General features: G+C 39.2%; 1 protein-coding gene and 1 long non-coding RNA gene across 3 annotated transcripts in view; both read left to right on the plus strand.

Moving 5' to 3' along the window:
• LOC137251840 (succinate--CoA ligase [ADP/GDP-forming] subunit alpha, mitochondrial-like) overlaps positions 1 to 20,004 on the plus strand; it is a 79,748-nt gene that overhangs the window by 5,683 nt on the left and 54,061 nt on the right. The window lies entirely within an intron of this gene.
• Positions 347 to 18,033, plus strand: LOC137251841 (uncharacterized). Its single transcript, XR_010953372.1, has 2 exons — positions 347 to 2,656; positions 17,810 to 18,033. It is a non-coding gene; the product is annotated as an uncharacterized lncRNA (long non-coding RNA).

The following is a 20,004-nucleotide window of genomic DNA, read 5'->3' on the forward strand; positions in this document are numbered from 1 at the left end:
AAAATATCTTCTTTCTTTGTATCTTGTTACGTTCAGGACTACTTTAGTTTGGCAGGATCTTTAGTCCTTTCTTTTCAAATTCTTGGCAGTTAGTGAGCTGTTTGTGAGATGGCAGGATCTCTGTCCAGGCAAGATCTAGCGAATTTTGCTTATGAGCAAATTTTCAGCTAAGTTAAGATCAAGCTGGCAGGATCTTCTCCAGTCAGAACGTTTTAGCAGTTGTGCTGATTTTTGTTCTGAGCTGGCAGGATCGCCATGAAATGTTCGTAATTGAAAGACGTTGCACGTTTGATTGTGCGACATTAAGTCTCTGCTTTATTGTCTTTTATACTAATTTACTTAACCTATACATTCATAAATATCTTAATACTAATAACTAAAAATAAGTACATAGGAAATGGGTTATGCATACATGTACGTTTGTATACAGTCTTTGTATACATGTAGTTTTGTATGCATAACTCCATACATGTAGTTTTGTACAATTTGCAGCGTCAGCAGATCAGTTTGAATATTTTGGTATTTTCCCACAATTAGTTGAATGTTTGTATGTATATTACAATGGGTTGTGTGTTTATATGTATAATTTATTAACTGTGATATGTGTCTCATATTCGGCATTCCGTGCCGTCTGGGTTAGTTCAATAATTGTAATATGATTATTACTAAAATATATTTGAATTTTTTATGCGTAAAGCTGCAAGTATGTTACAGTAGGTGTGGCATATAATGATACAATACAGTGTGTGACGTATAATGCTACAAAAGTCAACGTCATCGTTTATTGGTGTCAACGAAATTGTTCTCCGTCAAGTGGCCATAGTCAACGTTCGTTTATTTGGTGGTAATTCGTGTAAATCTCCGTCAAGTGGTCAAAGTTAACGTCATCGTTTATTTGGTGTCAACGTGATTGTTCTCCGTCAAGTGATCATAGTCAACGTTCGTTATTTGGTGGTAATCTGGGCAAATCTCCGTCAAGTCAACGTAATTGTTCTCCGTCGAGTCAACGTCAACGTCATCGTTTATTTGGTGTCAACGAAATTGTTCTCCGTCAAGTGATCATAGTCAACGTCATCGTTTATAATTTGTGCAAATATCCGTAAAGTGGTCATAGTCAACGTCATCGTTTATTTGGTGTGGCCATAATCAAAGTCATCGTTTATAATTTGTGCAAATTGGTCAGGCCATAGTCAACGTTCGTTATTTGGTGGTAATCTGGGCAAATCTCCGTCAAGTCAACGTAATTGTTCTCCGTCAAGTCAAAGTCAACGTCATCGTTTATTTGGTGTCAACGAAATTGTTCTCCGTCAAGTGATCATAGTCAACGTCATCGTTTATAATTTGTGCAAATATCCGTAAAGTGGTCATAGTCAACGTCATCGTTTATTTGGTGTGGCCATAATCAAAGTCATCGTTTATAATTTGTGCAAATTGGTCAGGCCATTGTCAACGTTCGTTATTTGGTGGTAATCTGGGCAAATCTCCGTCAAGTCAACGTAATTGTTCTCCGTCAAGTCAAAGTCAACGTCATCGTTTATTTGGTGTCAACGAAATTGTTCTCCGTCAAGTGATCATAGTCAGCGTCATCGTTTATAATTTGTGCAAATATCCGTAAAGTGGTCATAGTTAACGTCATCGTTTATTTGGTGTGGCCATAATCAAAGTCATCGTTTATAATTTGTGCAAATTGGTCAGGCCATAGTCAACGTTCGTTATTTGGTGGTAATCTGGGCAAATCTCCGTCAAATCAACGTAATTGTTCTCCGTCAAGTCAAAGTCAACGTCATCGTTTATTGGTGTCAACGAAATTGTTCTCCGTCAAGTGGCCATAGTCAACGTTCGTTTATTTGGTGGTAATTCGTGTAAATCTCCGTCAAGTGGTCAAAGTCAACGTCATCGTTTATTTGGTGTCAACGTGATTGTTCTCCGTCAAGTGATCATAGTCAACGTTTGTTTATTTGGTGGCCATAGTCAACGTCATCGTTTATAATTTGTGCAAATATCCGTAAAGTGGTTATAGTCAACGTCATCGTTTATTTGGTGTGGCCATAATCAAAGTCATCGTTTATAATTTGTGCAAATTGATCAGGCCATTGTCAACGTTCGTTATTTGGTGGTAATCTGGGCAAATCTCCGTCAAGTCAACGTAATTGTTCTCCGTTAAGTCAAAGTCAACGTCATCGTTTATTTGGTGTCAACGAAATTGTTCTCCGTCAAGTGATCATAGTCAACGTCATCGTTTATAATTTGTGCAAATATCCGTAAAGTGGTCATAGTCAACGTCATCGTTTATTTGGTGTGGCCATAATCAAAGTCATCGTTTATAATTTGTGCAAATTGGTCAGGCCATAGTCAACGTTCGTTATTTGGTGGTAATCTGGGCAAATCTCCGTCAAGTCAACGTAATTGTTCTCCGTCAAGACAAAGTCAACGTCATCGTTTATTGGTGTCAACGAAATTGTTCTCCGTCAAGTGGCCATAGTCAACGTTCGTTTATTTGGTGGTAATTTGTGTAAATCTCCGTCAAGTGGTCAAAGTCAACGTCATCGTTTATTTGGTGTCAAGATTGTTCTCCGTCAAGTGATCATAGTCAACGTTCGTTATTTGGTGGTAACCTGTTCAAATTGGTCAGTGCCATAAAGTCGTAAGTTACAAAGTAAGTAAATTTGATTCAAAGCCTGTTGGAATTTCGCCATTAATCCATTTACATTAAATAAATCTTTCGGTTTATACTATGAGTTTTTTCAGCGTTACAGGTGTAGGGTGTCAAGGCAGTCGGCAGTATAAATATAAAAAAAAAAAAAATAAATGTAAGGCGCGATAACCTCCGAAGAGATCTAAGGCCGAGCTTCTCTTCCAATTTGCGTCGTGCTCCTCTTGATTTTTCCCTACAAATTGGCCGGACGGGACCTACATGTTTTATGCCGACTCCGAACGGCATCTGCAAGGCAGATGAGTTTTCACTGAGAGCTTTTCATGGCAGAAATACAATCGGAGCGCTTGCCAGACACTGCCGAGGGGCGACCCCGCTTACAAAAATTTTCTTCTAATTGAAAAATCTTATTTCTAAAATTTTGATGTTGCTTTGCCCGGGAGTTGAACCCAGGGCATACGGTGTAATAGGCGGAGCACGCTACCATCACACCACGGTGGCCACGGCAGTATAAATATAGGCTAACATATAAAGGTTTAGGCAACTGGTCGGCACTGTTTCCTCAGAAATCTTCATTGTTTTTTTTAATTGGCTTTTTAATATGAACACTCGTCAGAAAGTAAGGACTACGTCCGGTCAAGCGAATGATAGCGACACCGGGTCCGATGGAGAAACTACGGCAGTGAACATAGGTGAGGGCACCGCAGCATACAGGAGAGATCAGGCAATGCCTTTAAAACCGGGGCAATTAGTGATTGTGTGTGAACACTGTACCACGAAGCAAGTGGATGCGAGGTCGGGTGACGGAGGTATTCACTGCGAAAGACGGCCAAGTACGGAGTGCTGTGGTTCGAACCGCATCCGGATTAATACGTCGACCAGCCAGTAAGCTAGCCGCTTTGATGGTTGGTGAATCCTCATGCGGATCCACCGGCGGGTGGGATGTCATTTCATAATAAATTTAGCAAACAACGCAAATTAAAATATATTGCTGGGCTACTGAGCTGATCTAATTGTCTGCTGGGTTTGCTCAGTTATTTACCTTTTTTAATTCAAGTTACGGTGCACTTTCCAACATAGAAAACCATACAATAACAAATACATGCTAATGTTGTTTATTGCTTTGAACCATACTGCAAATTCAATGCATAGCGGCATAATCGTATGATTTTGCTGTTCTTTCATTGTGCACACATTTGTATTTATACAGGTACCAAATTGAACAGCAGCACAGTTATCGAAAAGAAGACGAATCGAGTGGCCAGCAAGGGCAGCAATTTTTTTAACGCGTCATGTCAAGTTAATATTGCCTTTTAAATCTGTTGTATTTTATTTAAAGTTTTACCGTGTTAATTAAATGTAATCTAAATACATAAAAAACTTTCGCCTTTTATTTAAAGTCGTCGACACAATGTAAAAAAGAACAAAAGTCATAACAGAGGGTTATGTAAGTTAAATAATCACATCAAACCTAGAGAATTATCGTAATTTACTAGTATCTAAAATAAACAAATAATTAAATTCAATAACAAAACATTGTATACACTCATACATATTGATGGCGAAAACTCAAGAAGTATAATGGTTTCAACTAAAATGAGCATAAAGAACATTTTTAAAGTTGCTTTTATTTAGACTACTACGTACGGATACTGGAATAGAGTTCCATAGGCGAATGGCATTGACAAAGAATAGCCGTCCAGATGTTAGATAGTTATAAGTTGGTACTATTAGGTCGTTGATTCGAGCAGACCTGGGGAATATTAGCTTATATAGGTAACTAGGCTCCTTATACATGATAAGTTGACAAAGGAAAATGCTGTTCCTAGCTTTCAGATATTCGAAGATTTCGCAGCCCAATGCTGAAGAGCTATGTAATCTAAAAACGAAAGTCATGAATATTGATGAGAGGGTTACGGCATTGGAAGGATGCTATGGCGAAACAAGTGAGCGAAGTAAAAACATAAACAATCTTTGCAAAAGTGTCGATGATCTAGAAAATACATTGGTGTCTAGTGACGTTGTTGTGTATGGAATACCGCAACTTACTGATGAGAACCTACCTGCATTGTTCTCTCAACTATGCAAAGCAATTAAAGTGGCCCCACTCACTATCCGCTCATGTTTTAGAATACGCAGCAAAAGCAAAAACAGTACCAATAGCAGAAACCCTCCTCCCATAATTTTTAAACTAAATTCGCCACACGACCGCTCTCTCTTATTCAAGGCAAACGCTAGTTTATTTCAAACAAATAACAAATCGTTGACTCTGCGTGACATTGGGATCGATGCTGATGGAAAATTGTATGTGCACGAATGTCTTACCAAAAAGAATCGAGAATTAATACAGTATGCTACACGATTGAAGAGACAAAAATATTTGGTGAGTGCATTTACAATTCGTGGGCATATTTATGTACGAAAGCATCGCACCAGTGAAGCAGTAAAGGTTCTGAATCGCGAAAACATCGATAGCAATGCAGCCGCTGCATGAGCCATAAATATGTCATCATATGTATTTTGTTATGATTAAGAAAATATTAATAATATCCAATGCTTATTCTCTTAAGAAATACTTTGATCGCCTCTCTTTTTGCCCTGTTCCCATTGTATATTCTTCCTTTCTTTCCCATTCTATATTTGTAACTAAACGTTTGCAAGCATCTGTTGTATTTTGTTGGTCTGATTAACATCAGTGAGAGCACTAAACAATATCTAAAACTGCGCTTCAATTAACATGTGAGTACAACAGAGGTTTTAATATCTGTCACTTTAACTCTCGTAGCTTAACAGTCGCTAAGCTCGAATATCTAAATTATATTTTTCATGATGTTAAAATGGACGTGATATGCGTAACAGAATCTTGGTTCAAGGTTGGTATGAAAGACTTAATGTATACGTTGTGTGATTACTCATTGATAAGAAATGATCGATCCACTGGTAACAGAGATGGCGGCATATCCATCTATTTTAAACCTTACTTGCAATGTAAAGTTATACATGCATCAGGCTGTACAGATCTAGTTGAGAGTATTTTTGTAGAATTTTATGATAATGTTCAAAAATGTTTAGTTGTTTGCATCTACAACCCCCATAACAGCAATGACCTTACCATGGTTTTCAATAAAATATCCGAATTGTCAATGCACTATGTACATGTCCTGACCTGTGGTGATTGTAATGTAGATATTTTATCTGATAGTAATAGATCCAGGAACTTGCTATGCAAATTTAACTCTGTTGGTATTACCATTGTTAACAAATACGCTACACGTTTCGCGCCTCAATGCAGACCAAGTATGCTGGATCTCTTTGGTGTAAGTGGCACTAGAAATATAATGCATATTGACCAATTTCATTTAGCTGGAATTTCTGACCACGAGTTAATCTTGTTATCTTACAATGTTGAGTTCAGCAAAACTAAAAATGCTGTGAAACTTATGTATAGGGATTTTAAAAAAATAAATATGAATGCTCTCCAGTATGAAAGTTTCGCAATGGACTGGAATTACTGCTATCTTCTTCCGCATATTGAAGATAAGCTATCTTATTTCGTAATGCTGGTGAATTATTTATATGAAAAGTATGTTCCTATTTCCGCTACCAATGCAATTGACAATAAAAAGCCTTGGTTCAATAATAGAATATTACAGCTTATCAAAAACCGTAATAATGCTTATAAATATTGGAAGCGTAACCCTACTACTGAGCGGTGGAGAGAATACAAAAAATTAAGAAACAAATTAACAACTGATTTGCGTCAAGCCAAAATAAATTATCTCAAAACCAAATTTAATGATAACGTTCCTTCAAAAATTCTGTGGAAAAATTTAAAATCGTTGGGAGTTCGTCCGAAGGCTGATAAAACTTGCGTTATTGATGCAAATTTAATGAACTCGTATTTCATAGGAATAAATAGAGGGCATGCCCATGTTTCAAAATTTCAACCACTCTAATAAATTAGCATTTGTTTCAGGCACTGAAGATGAGATCGCCAAGTGTGTATACAACATCAAGTCGAATGCTGTGGGTGTGGATGGCTTAGTCTACGCTTTTTAAAATTAATATTGCCCTCTGAACTCCCCTCTCTTACACATCTTATAAACTTTGCCATAACCTCATCTACGTTTCCAAACCAATGGAAAGTAGCAAACATTGTCCCTATAGCCAAGAGCAAAAACTATGACTGCCCTCAAAATTAAAGGCCTATAAGTATTTTACCAGCTTTATCGAAAGTGTTTGAAAGGTTTATTGCTAATCAAATAACATCTCACCTGAGCAAGAATAGCCTGCTGGCTGACAGTCAATCTGGCTTTAGAGCTGGTCACAGCTGTTCCACAGCCATGCTCAAAGTAATGGATGATATTCGCCCCAGTCTCGATGGAAAATTACTTACATTTTTAACTCTTTTAGATTTTTCTAAAGCTTTTGATACTGTCAATCACGATATATTACTTTTGAAGCTGAAACATTATTTCGGTTTTGACTCAACTTCAATTAAGCTTATTGAAAGTTACCTCTCGAGTAGGCAACAACAAGTTCAGTGTGGTGAAGTAATTTCTGAACGTAGTAAAATTCCCTCAGGGGTACCTCAAGGATCAATCTTGGGTCCTATACTATTTACAACTTTTATCAACGACATCGTTCATTGCTGTCAAAATTCGTCAATACATTTATATGCTGACGATACTCAGATTTATTTTTCACGCCCAATAGGACTTGGGGAAGATCTTGTCTTTAGGCTAAACGAAGATCTTGATAAAATATCAGTTTGGGCAGAAACAAATGGCCTTTGCCTGAATGCGGAAAAAACACAGGTCCTGCCAATATCGCACGATTCGGTTGATCTAACTGCGCTATCACCCATAGTTCTCGATGGAAATATATTACAGTATCAATCCGTCGTTACTAGTCTCGGCTTTAAAGTCAACACCCGCTTAACATGTACACACTACATTTCCTGTAGTATATCAAAAATATACAATACTTTAAGAAACCTGTGGCATACCTGTTTTTGCCTACCTCATAACATAAAACTTAAATTAGTTAAGGCTCTGATTGTGCCTCAAATAAGATATTTTGAAAATGTGTACGGAGATTTAGACTGCGAATCTAAAAATAAACTAAGTTTGACTATTAACAACGTGGCAAGATTCATCTATTGTAAAACAAAATTTGACCACATTGCACCATACTCAAAAAATATACTTGGATTTAGCATAGAAGTCTATCTAAATGTCCGAAATGTTTTGAGTTTATATAAAATAATTAAATTTCAACAACCTAGATATCTTTATGAGAAACTAAAATTTGTACAATCTTCGCGAACTTACAACTTCGTAGTCCCTAGGGATAGCACAGTAGCGGCTTCTAGATTATTCTTTGTTAGTGCTGTGAAATTGTGGAATTCTCTACCTATTCCAATAAAATGCATTAAGTCATATGGATGCTTCAAAACGGCAGTAACAGATCTCTTCAAACACTAACCCTCCCCTCCTCCTGTTTCAACCTACCTACCTACAACGCCTGTGTCGTATTGTCTAGAACTAATGTTAGCTTAAGCTTAAATTTGAGAAGAAAAATTGTAATTAACCTCGTGAATATGTGCAGTGAAAGACTCCAAGTCTTAATGTACTTTGAGATAAATAAATAATAATAATAAATTGACGCGCTCTCCAGCTGGATATATGATCAAATCTGGCTAAGCCAAATACATAACGTGTAACATGATTAAATGCTACATCAATTTGATGAGCAGACTGGGAGCTCAGTTTACTGTATACTAGCTCAGAGTAGCAAATGATCGGCATAATCAATTGAATTGCAAGTTTTCTTCTAACATTGACCGGAGTGTAAATAGCAGACACTCGTAAGTTTCTTAAGATATAGTATACTTTCTTAACCACCGAATTTACATGATCATCACAGGACAACGTCGTGTTAATAACAAAACCATGATTAGTCACTTTTGAAACGAGTTTGAGACATTTACTGGCAACGCGCAAGGGCGGAATACTTGAGAAACTTATTCGTTTTTTAGATATAGGCAACACGTATGAATTCTCACTGTTCATGCATAAGTCATTTTTCCTAGCCCATTCAAATATTGATGTTAAGTCATTATTCAATCTTGAGCATAAATCGTTTGTCCCCTCATGATTTCCCGACAAATATAGTTGGACATCATCAGCATATGCATGCATATGAGCATGCTGACATGCATTAAATATGTCATTAATAAAAATACTAAAAATAGTGGTTTTAGACCTGAAGTTTCGGAGCCGACTTTGACAAGCTGGGATCTACCCGACAGATAACTTCGCATGAGCCGCACTGCGGAGTCATCAAAACCAAAATATTTTTTTAATTTTAAGCACAGCAGGTCATGGTTCACAGAGTCGAAGGCTTTTGAGAAGTCAAGCAGGCATAATAAAGTCAACTGGTTTTTGTCAAAGGGTGCCCTGACGTCGTCTAAAATTTTTATGATAGCCGTGGAGCAACTGTGCTTTGATCGGAAGCCTGACTGGAATGTTGATAGCAGACTATGTTTGCAAACATGGTCTTGAATTTGTTCTGACAACAATATCTCAAAGACTTTCGAGAGTGCTGGCAAAATGCTGATAGGCCGAAAGTCACTAGGACAATCTGCAAACTTAGTTTTTGCAATAGGTATAACCGTGGCAATCTTCCACATATCAGGGAAGCAGGAGGTAGTAATACTGTGGTTGATATGTGGTTGATATTATGCGTCAATGTAGGAAGAATGTACGGGGCAATTATTTTAACAAATTTGAGTGGTATATTGTCCTGACCGATTGCGTTGGACCTTATTTTATTTATGCATCTCGCCACATCAAGTTCCGAAACAGCTTTAAACTCAAATACTTGACAAACAGGAACCACATATAAGGGAGGGGTTGAGAAACTGGTATTAAGACAAGACGGGTTAGCTTGGCTCACAAAAGCTGCATTAAGATCTTCAGGATTAAGGGAATAGTCAGAACTCTCACTCACATGTACACGAAGTTTTTTCAGATTACGCCACAAAACATGATTAGGCAACGATATATTCAACATTTTACTGTAGTATCTGCATTTTTCTCTCCTAATATAGGCTGAGGTCTCATTTCGTGTAAGTTTGTATGCACGCCAATTTGCGTCGCTTCGGTTTTTCTTCCAAAGGGAATAAAGCTTATTGCGCTTGATAATCATAGCACGGACGGATCTATTAAACCAAGGGCAAGAGGAAGATCTGTTGCTATATACCCGAGATGGAACGTGAGTTGTATAGAGGTATAAAATAATTTCATTTAAAAATCTCAGCTTTTCATGCACCGAACTCAAGCTCCAACAAGTAGACCAATTTATGCTGGAGATGTCTCCAAGAAGGTTATTTACGTCCAGTCGTCGATAATCTGGTGAAATGGATGGTCTAGCTACTGCTCTGTGGTTATCGAGCACTACATCAAATGAACAGAAAATTAGATCATGGTCTGAGATAAAGGATAATTGATCAAACTTTAAGACTTTAGACGTATCGGACACAATGAAATAGTCAAGAAGGCTGGGGCAGCAGTTCTGTCCATACCTTTTTGGTACGCACACATTAACCACTTCAAGACCAACACTTGAAACATCGTCTACCAAACGGCAGGTATACGGGTCACTACATAAGAGATTAACGTTAAAATCTCCGCAGATAATTATATCAGTGTAATCAACTGCGACCGAGGACAACATTGTAAAATATTCCTTCACGTTGCACAAGTTATTAGGGTTATAGACGCACGAAAAAAGGACTTTGGACATTGAACTAGACACTTCAACTAGCAAGTTCTCAGTGATGCCAACAGCTATACTTGATATGATTCTCGACTTGAGATGTTTTTTACAATACATAGCAACACCACCACCTTTCTTTACCTTTCTATCCATCCTATAGAGTACGTATCCCTTTATGCCAAAATGGTCATCAAGTATTTCAGGTTTAAACCAAGTCTCGGAAACACAAATGATATCAACACTAGATTGTCCAAATATCGCTCTGACTACATCCATCTTTTCACCATTTAAACTACGAGCATTAAAGTGCACCACGTTGAAACCTTTATGGTGCCTGCATAGGACATTAAGCAAAGCTAGGCTATTATTCGCAATGCCATTCGAATTTCTACTATCTCCAAACACTGAGTACAATCGAATTAAAAGCAACTTTAAAGTAAGTTATAGACAAAGCCGAAGTAAAAGAAAAAAAAATAAATTAATGTTTGCGCCATCTTTACATAACAAAAAACAATGAATAAGCATATGAACTTAAGGTTGGCGAAATCGATCCAGATCAGCCTCACTGGTAACTTTTGTTGGCTGTGCGGATGTATCAAGTCCATGCCTAACGTAGACCCAGCCACGGAGCGTGAATGCCGCCTGCAGCTTTCCCTGCCGCCTTAATTGGATAGCCGCTTGTAGCAAAAGCCTATTTTCCTTGGTAAGGCTCTCGTAAAGGTGGAAGTTTCCCTGGATACCAAGGGGTTCCAGAGAAACTGCGCTTTTCATACGCCTACGGTGCTCCCCAAACGCACGGAGAGTACGATTGCGATCCAGCGGCGAATGGAACTTGATCACAATCGCACCGTTGTTGCCTGCACGTGAGGGTCTCGTGCGGAAAATGTCCCTTATTTGCGGTGACTGAAAATCAATGGACATGCACACCACGTTAAAAATACTTTTTAGGTTTTCGCCCTCCTTATACGGGACACCAAAAGCGACAGCATCAGCAGCGACATCAGCAGTCAGTTTTTGCTGAAGTCCTTTTGCCAACTCTTTTTTGAGATTTTCTATTTCGGACTCAGACTTTTCTAATCTCTCCGTCAACAAAGAAATCTGCGTGGATGAGGCAGACAGAGTGTTGGTAAGTAACGAGATCTCTTTTTCGATACGCTTATTTATTTGTTTCTCCACTTCATCTAATCTTTGAGAGACGCCCTCTACCAAAAGCCGCAACTGGGCAGTCTGTTGATGCACCTTCGACACGAATTCCTTCAGGGTGTTGTACACTGCTGAGAGGGTGATAGCTGCAGCCCCATCAACTTTTTGTGTTTTCGCGGCGGGGGAGCCCTTGCTCAAACGACGTTTTACTGCGGGAGGAGTAATGTTTGGCATATTACCCAAGCGAAGACACCAGATCCAATATCGAAAACAACTTTGACGCACCTGGTCACCTTAATATATGTCAGCTGAGTAGCAACCCTGAACACTGTACGAATAAAAAGTATTTGCACACCTGCTTACGTCGCTATTCACTTAAGCGAATTTATTTGGTGCTATTACAGAGTTATGTATGTATATAAAGAAGTTAAAAAACTTGCAAATTCTGTCGGAAAATATCAAAACACGCTTTTTATAACATGTATCACAGTACAAGGCACTATATTTATTCTTATGGAATGCATCCCCGTATTCAACCCAAATTTCACTTATTTACACAATCCCTAGAAGGTTCAATGTAGTCATATCAATAGATAGATAATTTATTGAGGATTGCACAGTGACTTGCACATCTCCTTCACAGCACCTCATCGTAGCCGACTTCTTTGATGAAACCTAGTAGAGTTATTGGCTTGAGGGATTAAATGTGGGAATGCACTGGCCATGGTGAGCCCATAAACTTAGCCCTACATTTTGAGATTGCTTCGTATTCTTGGAGGATATGGTCCGTCGTCTGCTGATCGATCACAAAATCGGCATGTTGTTGTTGTTGTTGTTGTAGCGATTAGGTTACTCCCCGAAGGCTTTGGGGAGTGTTATCGATGTGATGGTCCTTTGTCGGATACGGATCCGATACGCTCCGGTAACACAGCACCATTAAGGTGCTGGCCCGACCATCTCGGGAACGATTTATATGGCCACATTGAACCTTCAGGCCATCCCTCCCTCCCCACCCCCAAGTTTCATGAGGAGCTTGGGGTCGCCAGAGCCTCGTCTGTTAGTGAAACGGGATTCGCTGCTCGAAGGTGAGGTTGACAATTGGGTTGGAGAAGCTATATATTGCGCTACACAACCCCTTGAATCCCAAAATCGGCATGTGTTATTCGATAGTATGCCCACTTTCTGCATATGGCTGCTCAGTCTATAATGCCCTGTAAGAAAGCTCTTGGGATTCTTCGGTTATCTTTCGATAGGTCTATTATTTCCCTGTAGCGACTTGTGCTTTAACTTCCTAACAGCAACTTAGATTGTCTCAAACCTGGCGTATGGCTCCAGTGTTCTCTCTCCCCCCCCCCCCCCCTAATAAATGCCCCTGTGAGCCAACTGACAGGAACGGCTCGGGATCGATGGGTCATGCAGTTCCTACCTCTCTTTCCGGGTTGTCCGCCGGCTCTTGTTGTAGCAGTGCTTCGCCCCATCCGCCTGTTTGTGGAGTTCACTCAGGACCTGCTTGTGTTTTTCAGCTTCACACGGCTGTGTTCTCAGGTGCCGTATTTTCGCATAATGTAATGAGGGCGTGAACAACAAGAAGCCACAAAAGATTTGTAAAAGTTACGAGGACGTCGGGTTTTGGGATCAAGCCCAGAGCAACCTGTCCGATGCAACCATCCCTTGCACGTGACACACTGACAAGAGTATGACCGTCCTAAAAAGATTCTTTTTCGGCAAACGCAGCAACACCATTTCTCATGACCGGGGTTAGGAGAAGGACACAGATTGGGTTCGATACCTTCCCGGAGGAGGAGAGTATGGCGCAGACCCGCTGCATGGATCTGCTGGGAGGATGCTAATTTGTAGGAGGGACGCAACAAACTAAACACTAGAGTCCGCCTGCTCATTACCCTGTACTCTCCTGTGGCCTGGGACCCAGTGCAACAGTACTACGTTGTGCACCCAAGGACCAGTGCTGACTTTATTTCGAACGCCACAGTGGGGCCTGACTGTCTGACTGAGTATGGCAATTGTTTCATTGGAGTATCAGTGCTGAAGGTTCAGCTTAGCGCACCAACATATGGCGAATACTTCCGCTTGAAAGCTGCTCGTATGTGCTTTTAGAGGTACTGATATTTTGGCTATGGGTCCGGAGACTGGCTTCAATCCCCTCTGGCGTCTTCGAACCAGGGCCGTAGAGAGAAAATCCGGGCCCGGGACTAAAAAAATGTACGGGCCCCCTATAAAAAATCCACTAATACATTTGATTAACGTGAATTAATGACGTTTCATTCATAAATCATTATTGATGGATTAAATCAAAAAAAATTTTGCCACATCAACTAAATGATTTTTGGCTAAGAGCTGAAAATAAAATTAACAGAATATTTACTATTTGTTTTATTTTATTGTAACGTAGAAATAAAATTCTCTTTTAACAGCCACATATTATTCAAATAATCTTTTCTAGTTATTTGGTAACATTTTCATACATTTCTGATAAATTTAATGATGATTATAAATTTTAATTATTCAATATAGAATGTTCGGATATCGAAGAGTGGCTGTACTTGCTTTTTTCGCTGCAAAATTTTTTATAATAATATCAAAATTTAACTGTCTTGCCAAAACGGATGCAACACAAAGCGTGGCAAGTCCTAAAACTCGCTCTTTAGATGAACACGATCTATGAAAGTCTTTCATTCTTGAAAGGACGCTGAAGTAACGTTCTGCACTAGATACAGTGACAGGTAAAGTGCAAAAGGTACGTAAACCAATACAAAAGTTGGGGGAAAATTGTATACATATTTTGAAAATAGACGGCATTTAGCAATTCCAATGGTGACAGACCTTTATCAAAATTTGCTTCGTAAATGTGTTTCAAGTGAACTATTTCACATTCTAAGCTTTGAGAAATATCCGACTTGTATTTTTCGACAAATTTTGCTGCGCTCGCCCGAAACGTAGTTTCATCCATGTCTTAAATTGCCACAAAAAGGAAAACTTTTCGTTCAAATTTCTCATAGCTGCAAATCGTTCAGTAATGCCAGTGATTACCGAATCAACGATCACCAAGAATGTATTGTTTTTGAAATCAGACTCTGAATCATCCGTAATCATCTCATTTAAATTATCTTCAGAACGCCTTTTGAGTTTTCTCTTTCGAATGTCCGGAAACTTTGGCGAGATGTTCAATTGAATAGCAACTGTTTTGCATTCGTTTAAAATTGTTTCCCATTGGTTCCTTATCAACTTCAAATCAGCTAATAAGGCATCTAGATGTCGGACCTTAACATCTGTGGTGGCGTCTCTCGCATGGAGGACCACGCTTCTTTCATTAATGGTAGGGTTTTGAGGACAGCAAGATACATTCGAACTTTTTGATGTACTTGAGAATGTCGGTAACATCGCCGTATGCTTGCGCAGTCAAATTTGGCTTTTGGCTGAAAGACTATGAAGAGAGCTAGGTACATTTTTTTTGAGGATGTCACATCGTTGTGGAGTGCTGCCGAAGAAAATAATTGCAGCCGTACAACATTCTGCAGCATCAACACCACATAAATTGATAGCGTTTTCTTTTCTGAAATAAATTGTTGCCTAAGTAAATGGTAATACTCTACCCCATCGGGTTAGGGGGTCAGAATATACCCGCGGTAGGTATGCCTGTCGTATGCGTAAGAGGGGACTAAAATATCAGATTCCAGGGGCTGTGTAGCGCAACCCTGCAGGTTGCCAGCGCAATATATAGCTTCCCCAAACCTAATTGTCAACCTCACCTATCCGCGGCGAATCCTGTTTCACTAACAGACGAGGCTCTGGCGACCCCAAGCTCCTCATAGAACTTGGGATGGGGAGGGAGGGGATGGCCTGAAGGTTTAATGTGGTCACATAAATCGTTCCCGAGATGGTCGGGCTAGCACCTTAACGGTGCTGTGGTACCGGAGCGTTCCGGATCTGTATTCGGCAAAGGACCATCACATCGATAATACTCCTCAAAGCCTTCGGGGAGCAACCTTATCGCTACAACAACAACAACAACAATAGAGTTACTCCTACCCCAGAAAATGGTCAACATTTATAGTGCATACAAAGAACATTTCAACTCACTAACTCAAACTCAGCATTCGAGTTTTTGTCGAGAATGTGACGTAGTGCTCCGTTGTAAGCTCCTTTCATATTGGCGCCGTTATCGTACCCTTGTGCACGACAATCTTCAATCATGTATGGCAAAATTAGATCAGCGATTTTCTGAGCAGTTTTTTGGTTACAATTCACGAAAGCCAAAATCTGTTCTGGAATTGTAAATTTGTTGCTTTCGAATTGAAATGGAGTGAGCGCAAAATGAACGTAGTCAACATGACTAGCATCAAGCATAGCATCAACGATAATAGCAAAATACTTAGCTTTCTTGCCTTGATCTAATATAGTTTCCCTCACATGCTTTGAACAAATTTCTATAAACTCGTTCTGAATGTCTGGGGAAAGATAGTGAACTTGTAAACGTTTGTGCTGCTATTGTGAAATCCTAACTTTCTCCAAATGATCTCTAAGTATCGGATCATAATGGCTTATGAGATCTTAGATGCCCAAAAAATGGCCATCCTTTCGCTTTTTGAAAAAAAAAAATAGTGTCCAAAATTCTATATAAAATTTCTTTCCACTTTTGAGTTTCAGTGATTAGCTGTTCATTGATAAGTGTATCAATTGTAGCCTCCTTTCGAGTTAGGTTTTGTAAAGATCGCCATTGAATATAACATTTAATGTGATCTTCAGTATTTTCGTGTGGTGGCAGTTTAGCGTATAGCTTCTTCGATACCTGGAACTTCGAATATTCGCCAGGACAACAAATTTTAGGTCGATTTAAAGTATTGGTGCTTAACCGGCGACATGGTAGGCAATAAAAAGCATTGCTACTGGCACTCCACACCAACCAGTAACGCTCCACTTTCTCTCCACTTGGCAAGATTCTGTTTAACAACGAGGTAGGAAATGCCTCGTCATGACAATCACGTGGAAAAATAACAGGGCACTTTTGATGACCTCGCGAATTATTTCGTTGACTTCTTCAGATCGCAAAAACTCAATATTCACGGTACCGATATCGAAGTCGTTTAAATAATCTAGACTTTGATACAGAGTTGGTGGTATTGTTGGAAGGTTTTTTGAAGATGAACCTTCATCAGTGTTACCACGAAAACTTTACGATTTCGGATTCATGTAAACATATATTTTTGTTTGATGTTTTTATTCTCTCCTCACTGTTCGAGGGACCAGGTAAAAAATCATTATCAATATTCGTTGCTTTTGAAATTCGGCTTAAAATTTCGATGTCAACTAACTAAGCGCCTCCAATTGTAGATCCATAAGGAACATGGGGTCGCCAGAGCCTCGGCTGTTAAAGAAACAGGTTTCGCCACGGGTAGGTGACGTTGACAATTGGGTTGGAGAGGCTATTGCGCTGGCAACCCATTGAAAGGATTGCGCTACAAAACCCCTTGAATCAATTTGGTATTTAAGTCGCCTCTTACGACAGGCATATCTACCACGGGTATACTCTAAGCCCACTAACCCGCTGTAGCCAGGAGAAGCGTGAGTGCACTTTGGGTGTCGCAAGCCAAGTTCCGTCGTGCCTGGTGTTGTTAGGTGAGCGGTCAGGCAAGGCAGCAGGGTACACATGCACCATTCAGGAGGATACCCTCGCTGAGCCCAGAAAATCTGGAAAAATTAGATGTACTGCTCAGATCCAGCAACCGAGTATGTTCTGTACTGGCATATGATAAACTTGCAGACAACCAAACGTTTACTTTCCTGTCCAAAAGGGAATTGGTGCTCGGCACTGCTGCTAAAGAAGAATAGACGTAGTCATATCAATTCGTTCCCGGGTTCCTCGGGGAAAGCAGATTTAGCAGTGCTTTGCCCGTTTCAATTTGCACATCCATTCAAAGAACTTCGCGTAATGGATTAAACAGTCATCCGCATTTATTCGTTTTTGTTTTTGTAGCACGCCTAATTTACTATCTATTACCCCAACATCTATCAATTATCCCTTGTTATAATCTTCGGGTACCCCCGCTACCGGAAGATGCCTTGGTATGGTGGAGGTTCACTTGAATTTACTTTACAGGTCCTGATTCTGGTTATCTGAAATCCCCTTGGGTATCTTGTATTTATTAAGCACTTCCGGTTATATTAAAAACTTATTATCTATCCTTACTGATATTCGTTTCTTTTTCATTCTAGGTAATTCGATTTGACGATGTGGGCATAGCAATATTCCAGCTGTGCTGTAAGAAGAACGTACATTTGCTCAAACTACAAGAAAACTGCGACAACTGTCCCTCGGCCTTTTTAGTATCACATATAAGGCCCTACCACGCATATTATGGGAAAGGGTCAAGTTCAAAGGCCCAACATCACCTGCAAATCGACTTTGATAGCACGAAATGGGGCTGCATATATTCCGGTATTATATCTACAACACTCATATCTATGCAAACTGATACTAACAACACCACCCGCGCAGGAAAAATTGAGCACCATCAGGGGAGCTTGGAAACTCAAAATGGTTTCAGAAATGGCACGACTACGAATGAGTTTATGTCTTTACATATGTAGTTTGTACATATAAATATGCACATATGTAAGGTTTACTAGAAAATTAAGGAAATTATTTGTAAAAACCTTTGTATACATAATTTATTCATAATTAAATATTATTTAAACAAAAGGGACGCGTTTCATTCATATAAAAAGCGAATTGACAGAAGGTAACTGGTACGGGTAACCGATAGGCCAGTAGCCCGTGTTGTTGTTGTTGCATATGTTTTGGTTAGCGCTAACGAAAACATACCTAATGAAGTAACTTAAAAATGTAATTAACATCGAGCGAGAAAGAATGTCGAAAACACAATAGGTAAGAGCGAGAAAGCGAGTCACACGTACACTATTTTGAGAGAGCGCATGCGTTACCTTTTTCACGACAGCAATGTAAAAGTCATTAAGACGATAATTGGTGACCAAGTTATTGGTAACGATTAGGTAACGGGTACCTGTCTTGTAGGGTAGTTTTGATCGAAAGAGTGTCATTTGCTGTCATCCGGTGGCAAAAACCTGAGCTAGATAAATAATTTTGCATGTAAATGCAAGAACAACGATTTGAGCCATATAAATCCAGATAGAAGTCTGGTTCAATTTGTGAGCCAGATAATTTGTTAATTACTTCTTTTTAGGTTAGCAACGCGGTCTTTAATAAACCTCCTTTTTCAAAAATAGATGTCTCTGCTTAGCCTTTCGCCGTATGAGTTAAATGAAAAACGGCGGCGGCATCTGCCCATCACATTTCACGTGTCCGAAAATTTCACGACATCTGCTTTTCAAGTCTCTCAATGATCCAGAGCATTCCCGTGAGAATTGAGCGTGAGCCGGAGCTGTAAAACTCACTGGAAAACGGCAATAGTGTAGGGTTAATTATTCCTTAACAATAAAAGAATGCATTGATTTCTTATAAAATGCTATATTTAATCAATACAAATTAAAACTTCTTTGCACAAATACTAGTGATCACCAACTAACTTTCCGATAACTAAAGAAAAACTAGTACAGATAAAATTCAACTTAACGTACCAAATATATTGAAAAGGAATGGATAATACCTACAGTACACCCCCCTAAATTTTTAATTTTTACAAAGGTTTACTGTATGTATGAACATTGAAAAATAAAAACTTAAAAGTTTTCAAATAGACACATTTTTGACAGAATTAATATTAATTTTACAAAATTTTACAGATTTTTTCTTTGGAGTAGGATTATTACCCTGTGACTGTTTGGTTGATTGTTGCTTTGCATAGCTGTGGTCCTCAAGTAAGACATTGGAATTATTGGGTTTGGCATAGCAATGGTCTTTGCGAACGACGTAAGGATTGTGAGGTTGCACAACTGGTTGAAAAGCAGGATGATTTTATTCTGCTAACATCAGTGATGAATCTTGCTCAAAACTATCTGGTGCCGTCTCGGTATGTGTAAAAGGTTTCGTTTGGCTCAACTTGCACCAAATGAGCAGGTTTGAGTCGCTCAATTGAATTATTCACAGTTTTGCCATTTTGATAAATTTGATAAATACGGTCAGAAGGTCGAGCAATGACTGCAAAAGGCCCTTCGTATGGTCTTTCAAGAGAGCGTGTGTTCTCCTTGCGAAGAAGAACATGAATGCATGACGTCAAATCCTTGAAACAAAACGGTTTACGTTTGTAATTATGCGCTGTTGGAACCGGTTTAAACTCACGCATATGTTTTTTTAAATTCATGGAGAAACGTTTGCGAATTAGGCGCGATGTCATGATTGAAAAATTCTCCGGGAACCCCTAATGTCATAACATACAGATATTCGGCTGGAGATGCGTGTAGCCCTTCTCGTATACAAGTTCGAAGACCCA

This window comes from Eurosta solidaginis, chromosome 5 (assembly GCF_040869045.1).
Source record: "Eurosta solidaginis isolate ZX-2024a chromosome 5, ASM4086904v1, whole genome shotgun sequence".
Lineage (NCBI taxonomy): Eukaryota > Metazoa > Arthropoda > Insecta > Diptera > Tephritidae > Eurosta > Eurosta solidaginis.